Here is a 12,914-nt window from a genome sequence, read left to right on the forward strand (position 1 = left end):
GCTCCCCGGTGCAGACCTCGAGGGACCCCCAACGAGAGGATCAGGCCATCAGACCCTGGCGGTCTCAGCCTGCTCTCTCCAGGGCTCTGGGCCTTGTGAAACCATCGCCTGGTGGCCCCAAGGCACAGGCAGGGGGCCAGCGCCCTTCTCCAGGGGGGCCTCCCCCTCCCTGGTGCCCACTGGCTCCTCTGGCTGCCAACCAGGCGCCCAGAGGTGGAGGACCAGGCCAGGGCTCTGTGACTGAGTCTGGTCCTGAATTTCACTGGAAAGGATGGGATGCACAGATAGGTGTCAGAGGGTGGGGGAGGGCCAGAGCTTCTTCCTGCTTTTCTTTTTAGTTGAGGCCTCAGGTGTGGGACAAGGACACTTGTTTCCAAGGGAACTGTGAAAGCCCAGGACAGTGTGGGGCATCAGCGGCGCCCATGGTGGGCCTCTGCAGGGGAGGACACCTGGTCAGATGGGAGGACTCAGGCCTCCGGCAAGGGTGGACAGCATCACACTTCTGTCCAGGACCATGGCCCCCAGCCTCACTGCCAAGAGAGGCCCCACTCCTGCTGTCTGTCTGCCACCTGTCTGATCCCCAATTATCCCTGTGCCCCCACCACAGATAACCATCTGGATGGGCTTAATGCCCATCTTTGTATTTAAAAGTGTTCTGAAACACCTATGTTGTTGCTATCGAGGTGCAGTGGCACACGCCTGAAATCCCAGTGACATGCGAGGCTGAGGCAAGAGGACTGAGAGTTCAAAGCCAGCCTCAGCAACTTTGCAAGGCCTTAAGCAACCCAGAAAGAACCTGTCTCTAAATAAAATATAAAAAGGGCTGGGGAGGTGGCTCAGTGGTTAAGCACCCCTGGGTTCAATCCCCGGCTCCAAAAACAAAGAACTACAGATGAATGGATAAAGAAAAGGTGGTATATATACACAATGGAATATTACTCAGCCATAAAGAAGAATGAAATTATGGCATTTGCTGGTAAATGGATGGAACTCAAGACTATCATGCTAAGTGAAATAAGCCAGTTCCCCAAAATCAAAGGATGAATTTTCTCTCTGGCATGTGGATGCTAAGCCACAAGAAGAGAGGGTAGGGAGGGGAAGAATAGAAGTTTATTGGTTAACACAAAGGGGAATGAAGGGAGGGGAGGTGGGACAGGAATAGGAAAGACAGTAGAATGAATGCGACATCACTTTCCTGTGCTCATATATGAATACATGACCAGTGTAACTCCACATCATGTGCAACCACAAGAATGGGATCCTAATTAGAATAAGTTATACTCCATGTATGTATAATATGTCAAAATACACTCTATTGTCATGTATATCTAAAAAGAACAAATAATTTTTTTTAAATCTGAAAAAAAAAACCGACAAAAAATAAACACCTGTGTTGTCGTTGGGGACACAGGTATTTGAATGGATGCAAAGGTCAAGGACATATGGGCCTCTTGGCGCCTCTCCTGTTGTCAGGCAGCACTAGGCTCTAAACGTGGGGCTGTGGGACTGCTGGTTCATTACTTCTGATTGGTGCACAATATTCTGTGGTGTGTCTCCACGCCCCTCACCCGCCCACCCCCTGGCAAGGGACACACAGGCACCCCCATGTCCCAGAACACAAATGATGTTGGGATAAGTGGCGTCAGGCAAGACTTCATATGGACCTGTGTCGGGATGTCCCTGGGATTTGGAGCATCCCTATGCACTGGATGCTCCGGGCGTATTGTCTGGACGTGGGCCAGTCCTTTTCCTCCCTGGTCAGGAGGGTGATGACCAGATCAGAATGGGATGTTGGCTGGGACATGGGCAGGAGAGCTCGGGTGCTGTTATACGTAACAGCATCCCGAGTTCCAGGATGCTTGCCCCTGGAGGGGAGTGCGCATGACCCTCCACCCCTAACCTGGCTCCCTGCTAGGTAACAATTAGAAAATTTCCTCCTTGCAAAAATCTGAATGACATTTGGGTCCTGAGCTAAAAAGGCATCCTCTGCCCTCTAGTGAGAACTTCCAGCAGATGAGGGAAGCAGGAGCAAGCAGGAAGGACCAGGAGCCAGAGCGCAGGTGGGGCAGGGGGCTTCCTAAAGGGGTTCTCCTGGCGCCTGTGGGAATGGATTGGGACTCAGATGGTGGCGGAAGATGCCAGGGCTGCTAACAGCTTCTGTGAAGTTAAGAGGCACGTGCTTCCGCTGAGCAGAAGGGAGGGTGGGAGGGAAGCACAGAAGGTTGAGGAAAGGGATGTGAGGCGGTTACTTAGAGTCAGGGAGCAAACCAACCTGCGAGAAGCAGCGGGGCACGGGCAGCACGGGGTGCCCGTTTGAGGTCTGTGTCTCTGAACCTAAGGGGACAGTTTAGCTCATTGGGTGCTCTTCCTGGCGATGTTCGACCGCCCTAGTGCAGGTGCAAAACAGCTGGCCAGTCTATGTCACCCATGCTGGGGGACCGTGTCAGGAGGGGATTTTAATACAGAACTGTGACTAAGGAAAGGGGTGACTTGGTGAAGACGGGAGGCCAGGCAGAAGAGCTGGGACAGGTGAGGAGAGGTCCTGAGGTGGCCTTTCCAGATGATGGTCAAGTTCCTGGGTGTGAACACTGGAAGGGGTGGCTGAGCCAGAATGTGGGGAAAGGTCATTGGAGATGTGGCCATCGGGGAGTGGACAGGCCCATCCCCCAGGGGAAGGCAGAAGAGACACTGCAGAAGAGCCGGAAACCCTAGTCTTCAGTGAATGAGGAGGTGCCACCAGAGTCACAGACAGCAGTCACCAAAAGGGACGGCTGGTGACATGCCTGAATTTTGAATGAAGAAAAAAAAAAAGAAGAAGAAGAAGTTATTAGAAGCAACCCTGGGAAACATGGAAAATACTCAACCACACCTCAGATTTTGCAGAATAAGATGAAAATGCCAAGTCAGAGTGTGGGGAAGCTACCACAGGGACCTTCCCACCACAGGGACCATCCCAGAGGAGGCTGCGTTCATTGTCTCCAGAGCTAACCACACTGTCCTTGGGTTTGAGAAGGATGCAGGATAAGATTAGAGGTGAGCTACAGCCTAAAGCTGACGACGGTCTACCGCAGAGATGGCAGGTTCAGTCATACCGGGGAAGAGAAGAAGGTCTGCTGCACAGAGCCCTGGTCCTTTGGGGACCATGTGAGGCATGATGAGAACAGCGGTGGATGACCCTCCCAGGCACAGAGAATCATTTCAGGCTGTGGATTTGAAGTGTTGGGAGCCTCAGGCAACGGTGGGGTGGCTGCTCCCCCTGGTGGCCAAGGCATGACATGGCAAGTAAGTTCTGCAGACTTTATCCCCAAAAGGCACCTGGAGAACAGGTCCAGACAGGTACCTCGTGCCTGCGGTTGGACAGCAGCCACAACAGCAAAGCCCAGATGCACATTCTGTCTTTCCCATAATTGTGGCCTGTGGAGAGATTCCAGTCCAATAAGTTTATTATCAAGGTAAAAAAAACATCTCCCCAGCTCACTGGTCCCCAGACTATCTGTATGTGAATGGCTTAAAAATCGTTATCCTTGACAAACAAATACACCTCTCTCCAAAGGTAGAATTTTTAATTCAGGAAAAACTTCCTTAATAGAGGTGGGTCAGCTTCAGAAATTCCCCTAACGTTTTATTCTAAAAATGTTCCAACTCACCAGACACAGGGACATGCATCTGTAATCCCAGCTGAGGCAGGAGGAGCTCCAGGTTCAAAGCCAGCCTGGGCAACTTAACAAGACTTTGTCTCAAAATAAAGCATAAGCAGGGCTGGGGATGTATTTTAGTAGTTCAACCCCCAGTAGTGGCAAAAAAAAAAAAAAAAAAATAGAAAGAAAGAAAGAAAAAGAAAAGAAAAGAAAGAAAAGAAAATTCAAACTTTGTTGAAAGAATTTGGGGGATATACAACCAGGTACACACCACCTAGATACTACAACTAACATCTGGTTGTACACACTATGTCACTTATCTATCCAACCATCTAGTCTTCTATCCGTCCAGCAAGCCAGCCTATTTCTGATGCATTTCAAAACAAATTGTGACATTAGCACATTTAACCCCTAAACACTTGTCATTAACTAGATCATAATATTAATATTCATTTATAGTCTTTTTTAAGGAAAAATATGCACAGAATAAAATGCATGAATCTTACATGCACTAAATTGCAAGAAATACGTGCACCCGTGTAACCCGTGTTCCCATCAAGCCCATTGCCCCTCCAGTGGGTCCACCCACCCACCCAGCAAGCAACTCTTTTTCTGATCATTCCCGTCATAGCTTAGTTTTGGCCCGTTCCAGGACTTCATATGAATGGAGTCATAAAGTAGGATCATACTAAACCCTTTTGAGTAACAGCATCAGAAAAGCTGCACCCGTGTTCCAGCAGGGCAAGAATCTTGCTGCGACTCAGCCTTTTTCTTACGTTCCAGATGAAGAAACCGAAGGTCAGAGTAATTTGGCAATCCTCCGAGGTTTCGGCTAATCGTCTGAATTCATGTTCAAAGTCTCCTTGATGTTAGGCCTCTGTTGACCATCTATCGATGGGGTTTCTTCTGGAATGGTGCTTCTCAAACTTTAGCACTCACTCGACTTCTAGAGGATCATAATCCATAAGTCTGGGCTGGGACCTGAGAATTTACTTTTTTTTTTTTTTTTCAGGGGGAGGGTACTGGGGATTGAACTCAGGGGCACTCAACCACTGAGCCACATCCCTAGAGCCCTATTTTGTATTTTATTTAGAGACAGGGTCTCACTGAGTTGCTTAGCACCTCGCTTTAGCTGAGGCTGGCTTTGAACTTGCTATCCTCCTGTCTCAGCCTCCCAGCAGCTGGGATTAGAGGCCTATGCCACCGCACGAGAAATTACATTTTTAGCAAGTTCCATATAATGCTGATGCTGCAGGATCAGGGCCTGCAGTTGAGAACCTCTGTCATAAAAGGCAAGTTTAATATAATGGGGGGTGGGAGGTGTTAGCGTTAGGGTTAGGGTTAGGTTTAGGGTTAGGGATAAGGAGGGTGGTAAGAATGGAGGAAGGAAGGACTATATAGAGGGAAAATTGAGGTAGGAGGGGTGGAGGGAAGGGAAAAAAATAACAGAATGAATCAAACAACATTACCCTGTGTAAATTTATGATTACACAAATGGTATGCCTTGACTCCATGTACAAACAGAGAAACAGCGTGTATCCCATTTGTTTACAAAAAAAAAAAAAAAAAAAAAAAAAAGGCAAGTTTAAGCCAGGCACAGTGGCGCACACCTGTAATCCCAGCGGCTCAGGAGGCTGAGATAGGAGGACTGTGAGTTCAAAGCCAGCCTCAGCTACTTAGCGAGGTTCAAAGCAACTCAGTGAGACCCTGTCTCTACATAAAATACAAAAAAGGGCTGGGGACATGGCTCAGGAGTGAAGCGCCGGTCCCCAAATAAATAAATAAATGGCAAGTTTATGATTCACTATGAGAAACCAAATTCCACCGCCATCATTTCTATGGCTGGCCAAAATGGACCAGTACCATGACTGTCAGGAATCAGAGGTGAGCTAGATGCTAACAGTGACCCCATTGCAGTAAGGCAGCCCCAACCCCAAACCAGCTTTCTTGGTGGTTTGTTTTTTGCAGCGCTGAGGCTCAAATCCAGGACCTTGGGCAGGCTAGGCGAGTGCTTTGCCACTAAGCCTTCTCTCTTCTTTTCAGCTGGGGTCTGGGGGAGGGGAGCGGGCTCCTGCACTCTCTGTCGACTTACATGAAGAGCCACCTCTCAGTCAATCTGTGTGGTCAGCGTGGGGTGAAAGAGACCATATACCACTTTTTATTTTAAGGCTTACGAATTGATTTGACTGTGCATTAGGGAAAGAGCAGACCCATGAATTTACATATGCTATGTATTATTTACCCTGCTTCCTCTTTAAATCAATTGAAGTTTAAACAAGGAATTGATTTGAACAACCAATATTGACAGATTCATAAAACAGCGGCTTAAGGGGATGTGTGGTAAAGTCAAGGAGTATAAGGCTTCGTGAGGTTGGAAAGACCTGCTTCAGAGGGTTCCAGAAAAAGGTGAGCCATGGAAACTCAAAGAGCAGCCTGTCCAAACAGGAAAATTCACCTTCTTTTTCTGTAAGCTTTACAACATCGCTCCAGGACATAAAAACAATTCTACCTAGTTTATTTTACATTTGTGTTTTGTGACTTCTTTTGCATATTATTCTCTGTATCTATTTTGATGGCATGCTTAGTTCCTTAAAATATGTGAATTTTTGTATATGCTGCAATTTTAAAGTGTGATTTTTTTTAATAACATTTCAGGACTAGAATTATTTTTCCTTGAGGGACCCAGCTTCAGTTTCATAATGAAAGTCAGCTGGAGTATGAGACGGAATATAGAAAATTACTTTAGAGACCATTTTTCAATATCTTTTTACTTACAAATGAGTTGTATTGTCATTAAAAAGCAACTTTGTTCAGCTACGATTCTTTCTTCCTGTACACCTGCCTCATTCCACATGGATTTGAGAGAACTTATAACAACAATATATGCAGTGAACCAGGAGTGATGTGCTCCTATGGTCCCAGTTACTCAGGAGGCTGAGGCAGGAGGATCACTTGAGTCCAGTTCAAGGACAGCCTATGCAACAGAGTAAGACCTGTCTCAAAAAAAAAAAAAAAAAAAAAAAGACACAATAAAATAAACATTGAAATACTAAAATTGAGAGTTGAAAGTAGGAAGTTGGAATGAAAGAAAGTAAAAACAAAGATGCAAACTCTGCAGAGCCAAGTGGTCAACATATTATAGTTTCCAATTTGGATCTGAGCTCCCTGGCAGCTGAAGAGAAAAGGGACAACATTTTCATAATTTCTATGTTCAGGAAACAGGAAATGTATTGTTTCTTGGAGAAAACAACTTTTCCAAGGATTTAGCTTTAAAAAAAATCTTAGCTCAGGGGGATCATTGCATGATGTAAAGGACAAGGAATGTCCTTGATTTTCTAAAAACCAAGGGGACAGAATGGCTTCCCTGACACCAGCAAAGTTACCCAGAGGGTAACCACATTGCTTTCTGTAATATTCATCTGCAATCCCCAGAATCCACCTGTGTGTAATGCTGCACTTGAAAGTTTCTTTTTTTAAGTGTTTTAAAATATAGAACTTTTGATACCTTCTTTCCCCCAGTGAAATTCTCCCAAATTCATGTTCTCCCAGCTGCAGACACACATCCACCAGCCTCTACCACCTCTCCGCTTGGAGGGTAACATGACCAAAGGTGACTGCTGATCGTCCCCTCAACACCTGCCCCCAGCTACCCCCCCCCCCCCCCCGGTTTGGCTGCTGGCAGTTCCCGTCTCCTATTGATGAGGCCAGAGGCCTCGCCTGTCTCCCACCCAACCTATCAAGAAAATCTGCGTTCCCATCTTCAAAACAGATCTCAGATCTGACCCCCTGGACACATTTCCCGCCTCGGCTGCCACCGCCCAGCACAACTGCCACCTGGAAGAGGCAGCTCTTTTCACTAGGCTTCCCGCTCCTACGCTGCCCTCCCCACTAATACGTCTCATCTCAGGTGCCACAAGGATCCTTCAAAAATGTAAATCATATCAAGCCATGTTAGGGCTCAAATCCCCACCATGGGTCCCCATGTCACTCAGGGAACATGACCAAATCCTTACGTGACCACAAGGCTGCACGAGAAATGACCCCTGTTCCTTCTCTGACCTCAGCCCTCTGTCTACTCCAGCCACACCAACTTCTCGGCCATTTCTCTTGAATACATCAGAAACATCCCTGGCTGTTGCCCTGCCTGGGACACTTTTTGCCCCAGATACCTGCATAGCTCATTTTCTTTTCAGGTCTCACTTTCTCAGTGAAGCTACCTTGATGGCTCTGTTTCAAGTTCCCTCTTCCTTCTCCCCATCCATCCACTCCCCCACCCTTCCAAGACCACTTATCCTCCTCAACTTTCTTTTTTCTGTTGCTCTGATCTCCTTCTAATATCTTTATAATTATATTCTATTATTTAGTTACTATTTTATCAGTCAGAATAGGCCAGGTTATGCTACAGTAACAAGCATTCCCCAAAATCTCAGTGACTTTAAAAAAGCAAAGATAGTCCCCACCTTACAATTCATTTGACTTTAGGATAGTGCAAAAGTGACATGCATTCAATACAAACTGTACTTCCAGTGTTGATCTTTTCCCAGGCTAATGAAGGATACATGGTACAATAATCTTGGATGATGCTGGGCAGTGGCAGTGAGCTGCAGCTCCCAGTCAGCCAGGTAATCACGTAGGAAAACATTTGACACCACGATGTACTGTTGTTAAGTTGTGATGTTTGGTGGGTCAGGTAGATTAAATATATTTACAATTTAGGGTACTTTCAATTTGTGATAGAGGTGCACCCCTTTGTAAGTGGAGGAACATCTAATATTTATCACTCCTCCAAGGTCTCAGGGACCTGGGCTGATTAAATGAACTCCCTCTTAAATATTTCCTGTGTCCATGTCAGGGGATGAGGGAAAGTTCTGGAGGAGCTCTCAGCACCAACTAAACACTCATGCCCAAGTAACACATCGCTTCTCACAATTCATTAGTCAGAACTGGTCAGATGGTTTCACAGAGGATCACAAGAGGATCTGGAAGTAAAATCCTACCATGTAGCAGAAAGGGAGAACTGAAAATGCTTAGAGAACAGTGTAACAAAATGGCTACATTAATTTTGTCCATTTTTATTACTTGCCTTCCCTCTTTAGAACTAAATCTCCCCAAAGGCAAATATCTCTGGCACCCAGAACAGTGCCTGGCACATAGTAGGTACTCAATAAAAATTTTTTGGAGTGAACATGGTTAGGTTCATATACAGAACAGAAAGTTAGGAGTTCAAAATAAACTCCAAACGTGCCCTCTGTGAACATCTCAGATAGGTTCTAGATCAATTCCCAGAGTGTTCCTGAAGTTGGTGAAATTCTTTTCAAACTTTCCCAAGGAGGGGGGGTCTTACAGCTTCTACCAGGCTTTCAAAGGGAACCTCTAACACAGAACAAATGATCTAAGGAGAGTTCGAATATGTCAAGTATAACACCCACAGCCAGTATCACTTAGGTGCTAAAGGATAACACCTATGTCACTTCACCTGTCTGGGCCTCGGTCTCCTTATCTAGGCAGTGCACCTGGGGTGGGAATCACCTTAACTCGGGCTCTCTGCCCTGGCAAATGAGCCTTAAGAGCAAGGATGGCCCAGGGGAGGTGCGGCCGCTCACCTGTGCAGCCAGCGCGCCATCTAGTGGACACAGCGGGCAGTTCGCTCAGCCCGGCACACATCTGGCCCTCCTGGATCCCAGGAGCGCAGAGAAGGTTTAAGCGGCATCAAGACCACGCAGACCACAGAGCAATGCAGACCTTTGGGATTTCCCTGCAGGGTAGGGTGGAACCCCAGGACTCCTCCCTGGTGCTCTCATCTCCTTCCGCTCAGACACAACTTTGATACACTCCTGACAACGGAACACACTCAGCAAAAAAAACGAGACAGGACAAGCGAGTGGAGGGGGCAGTTGCTCCCACCCCTCCAGGGAGCACCACGCCACTTGATAATCAAGAGATTTAATGCTATGCTTTACAAAATCGAAATTAATGCAAAAAAAAATCCATGCTGAACAAAATATCAAATTTTAAAATGAAGACAGGATCCTCATGCTGATCTTGGCATCTACCTCAAGCTCCAGAAGGACTCACAGGGCGTATTGCTGATCCTGTACCTTCCCAGCCTGGCTCTGGAGGGACAAAGGGGCGCCTACCGCACGGCCCAGGGTGGCTGGACTGGGCCAGAGATTGGGGTCCTTCCTGAGCACACAGGTGGCACCAGCCCCACTCACACCTGCAATGCAGCAAGGTGAACAGGGACAGGCCCCCAGTGGCTCCTTGGCTCTGCTTACAGGGTGCTGGCCCTTGAGTGGTTATGTCACTGTTCCCAGACAGGTCGGGACTGACCAGGATCACCCAGAGTCCCAGGTCATCCTGTAAGGCTCAGGACCATAGACTGGGTCATTATATGGAGCTGATAAGGGCCAAATGGTGCTGCCAGAGAAGGGGACCTTGGCTGGTTCTATGTAGCCTGATTTGGTTTGTTGTTGTCATTATTGTTTATTTATTTGTTTTTTACACCGAGGTGAAATTCACATAGTAAACTATTTGGAAGTATACATTTCAGGGGACTCTAGTACAGTCACAGTGTTGTGCAAGCACCAGCTCTAACTAGTTCAAAACAACCTTTTTACCCAGCATGGTGGCCATGCCTGTAATCCCAATAACTGGGGAGGCTGAGGCAGGAGGATCACAAGTTCAAAGCCAGCCTCTGCAACTCAGTGAGACTCTGTCTCAAAATTAAATACAATAAGAGCCAGGGATGTAGCTCAGTGGTACAGAGCCCATGAGTTAATAGCCAGTATAAAAAAAAAAAAAAAAGAGTAAAAGCCAGGTACCTGTAATCCCAGTGGCTGGGGAGGCTGAGGCAGGAGGATCGCAAGTTCAAAGCCAGCCTCAGCAAAAGCAAGGCACTAAGCAACTCAGTGAGACCCTATCTCTAAATAAAACACAGAATAGGACTGGGGATGTGGCTCAGTGGTTGAGGGTCCTTGAGTTCAATCCCCGGTTCCCCCGCCCCCCAAAAAAAGAAAGAAAAGAAAAGGCAAAATTCAAATCCAATGGGGACTCCTGATTTTCATAGGGAAAAAAAAGATTGGTTTGAAGTGTCTACATAGTGACAGAGGCAGGTACAGAGCTAGGGATGAGAGGAGCTCCTGAGCTAAGCTGTCGACCCTGCCCTCAGGGGGAAGCCACCTTTTAGCTGAGACATGTACAGACAAGAGGCAGAGTATTAGGAGCTTCTCTGTTTGGGTTAGCAGCCTAGGAAAGATAAGGGAACATGCTCAGAATAGCAAACTAGCCAATAGGAAGTGCGGCTCACCAGCCGAGGATACATCTTCTTCCTTGTAGCAGAGCTGCAGGCTGGTCCCTGAGGACTGTTCCCACCCTGAGATTCCCTATCCCTTCACCGACACATAGATATGAAAAGTTAACTAATACCCGTGGGCCGGTGTCCTTTACCCTCCACACAAAGACCCAACCAGGGCAGTGACATTTATCACCAAGGCAAACAGAGCTGTCCCCAAACCTGACTGGCTATATTTGCTGATGATGTCACATCCATCCTGGGCTTCCTGATCGATGTGACTCAAGGGTGAGTGACTGGTCAAGGTGAGTCACGCCTTCACCCACCCAACTGTGGCTCCAGAGGTGCCCCAGTCCTTGGAGAACGGAGCTGGGTGGAGCCTCAGGCATAGCTTCTGACCTAAGAGGCGCCGACGAAGGAGTGTCTCTGTGCCCCAGCTGGGCACCTTATGGCAGCCTTCATCCCTGCCACTTGGGTAAAGCTCACGGCATCTCATTCCCATTGGCAAATGAGGCGGGGAAAGAAAACACAGGAAAGTCTTGCCAAGGACAAGGGCATACAGCGAGTCAATGACAGAGGGTTTGCTAACTGTCCAATAGCAGAGGCAGCAAAATCAGGCCAGGGACAATGATTCGGAAAGGCAGAAGGAGGAGGGGGAGTCCATGGGAGAGGTGGGCACGGCCAGCCGGTCCTAAGGACGTTATCAGGGAACAGGTCTTCTAAGTGCCAGCTCACATTCCAGGAGCCTGTCCCCAGGCTTCCTCCAAAGCAGCCTGCTCCCAGTGGCGTCCTGGGAGCCGCTGATGGCCCAGGGACAGTTTCTCGAAGCCCTTGCTGGTCACTTCGTCCTTCTCTGCTATCATAACTGCTCAGGATCAGTGGATTGGCCAAGAAAGATAAATCAAGAATGTTCACTCTGCTAAAAAAAAAAAAAAAAAAAAAAAAAAAATCACCCTGAATTGCATCTGCACAGTAGTTGCTGGACCTGTGAGCAGGGTGGAAGTGACATGTGACCTGACCTGCCAGGCTCAGAGCTTCAAGCAAGGCAGGGTGAAGAGCTGGCTGAAAAACCCTGTGAGCTGCAATCTCTGTTGACAGTGGAGATCAAAGGCGGACTTGGAGGGGACAGGAGGTGTAGCAACTGCAGGACCCATGCCCCAGCTTAGCTCTGTTCAGGTGGCCCCAGCTGCCCAGGGGGCCTCTGCCTAGCCAGCAGTCCCGGGAGCAGCTTATCCTGTGCATTCCAAGGGGAGCTGGATAATAGAGTCATGTCTAATGGCCTGGAGCCTGACAGCCTCATGAACAGTGGCCCAAGGGAAAACACAGCCTCTGACTGTTCCCTCAGGGTTATCTGCAGCACCGCCCTCCCCCACTCCTAGTGACCAGGAAGCAGAGGCCCAGGACAAGCTGTGACTAGCTCTGAGATTCATAATCATTTTCACTGAGAGAGAAACCGAAATTGTCACACGGACCATCTTCCTCAGACCTTCCCTCACTGGAAGGGTAGCAGGGGTCCCCTATCACCAAGTCACTAGCCACAAACGGGAGGGGTCCTGGCAGCCCACAGCCACTCTGCACTGTGGAAGGAAGCTGTCCCGGGTCCCAGCTGCTATGTTCACATGGTGGAAGAATCCATTGATACTAGACTCTGAAGTCCACTCAATACGCAGAGACACCCCCCCCCCCGAGTCCAGCTTGGGGAGAGTGCAAGTATTTCACCAGCTTAGTGTCAAATATCCAAATTTTCCAAGACCTCAGGAGCACAGCTTGACATTTTGTGGCAAGAGCAAAAAATCTCATCTCAAAATCTCATCTCCTTTTGTGTTCAGAGAAAAGTTGCAGCTCTATGGGACAACTTCCAAGAATTAGGAAGTCATTTGAGTCCAGAGACATGTCCTCATCTTAGCTAATAATAATGTGTGCATGCTTCCCTATCTGGGGGCTTCTGAGAATATTGCTGTTCTTGTTGCTATTTTGTGGGAAAG

General features: G+C 47.8%; 1 long non-coding RNA gene across 1 annotated transcript; it reads right to left on the reverse strand.

The window, feature by feature from the left end:
* Positions 1 to 3,712: 3,712 nt before the first annotated feature.
* Positions 3,713 to 6,622, reverse strand: LOC124970515 (uncharacterized). The gene is made up of 3 exons (XR_007106145.1): positions 6,414 to 6,622; positions 4,415 to 4,584; positions 3,713 to 3,759 (listed from the first exon to the last, which is right to left on the reverse strand). It is a non-coding gene; the product is annotated as an uncharacterized LOC124970515 (long non-coding RNA).
* Between the last annotated feature and the right edge of the window lie 6,292 nt (positions 6,623 to 12,914).

The sequence above is a fragment of the Sciurus carolinensis genome, chromosome 18 (assembly GCF_902686445.1).
Source record: "Sciurus carolinensis chromosome 18, mSciCar1.2, whole genome shotgun sequence".
In the NCBI taxonomy this organism is placed as follows: domain Eukaryota; kingdom Metazoa; phylum Chordata; class Mammalia; order Rodentia; family Sciuridae; genus Sciurus; species Sciurus carolinensis.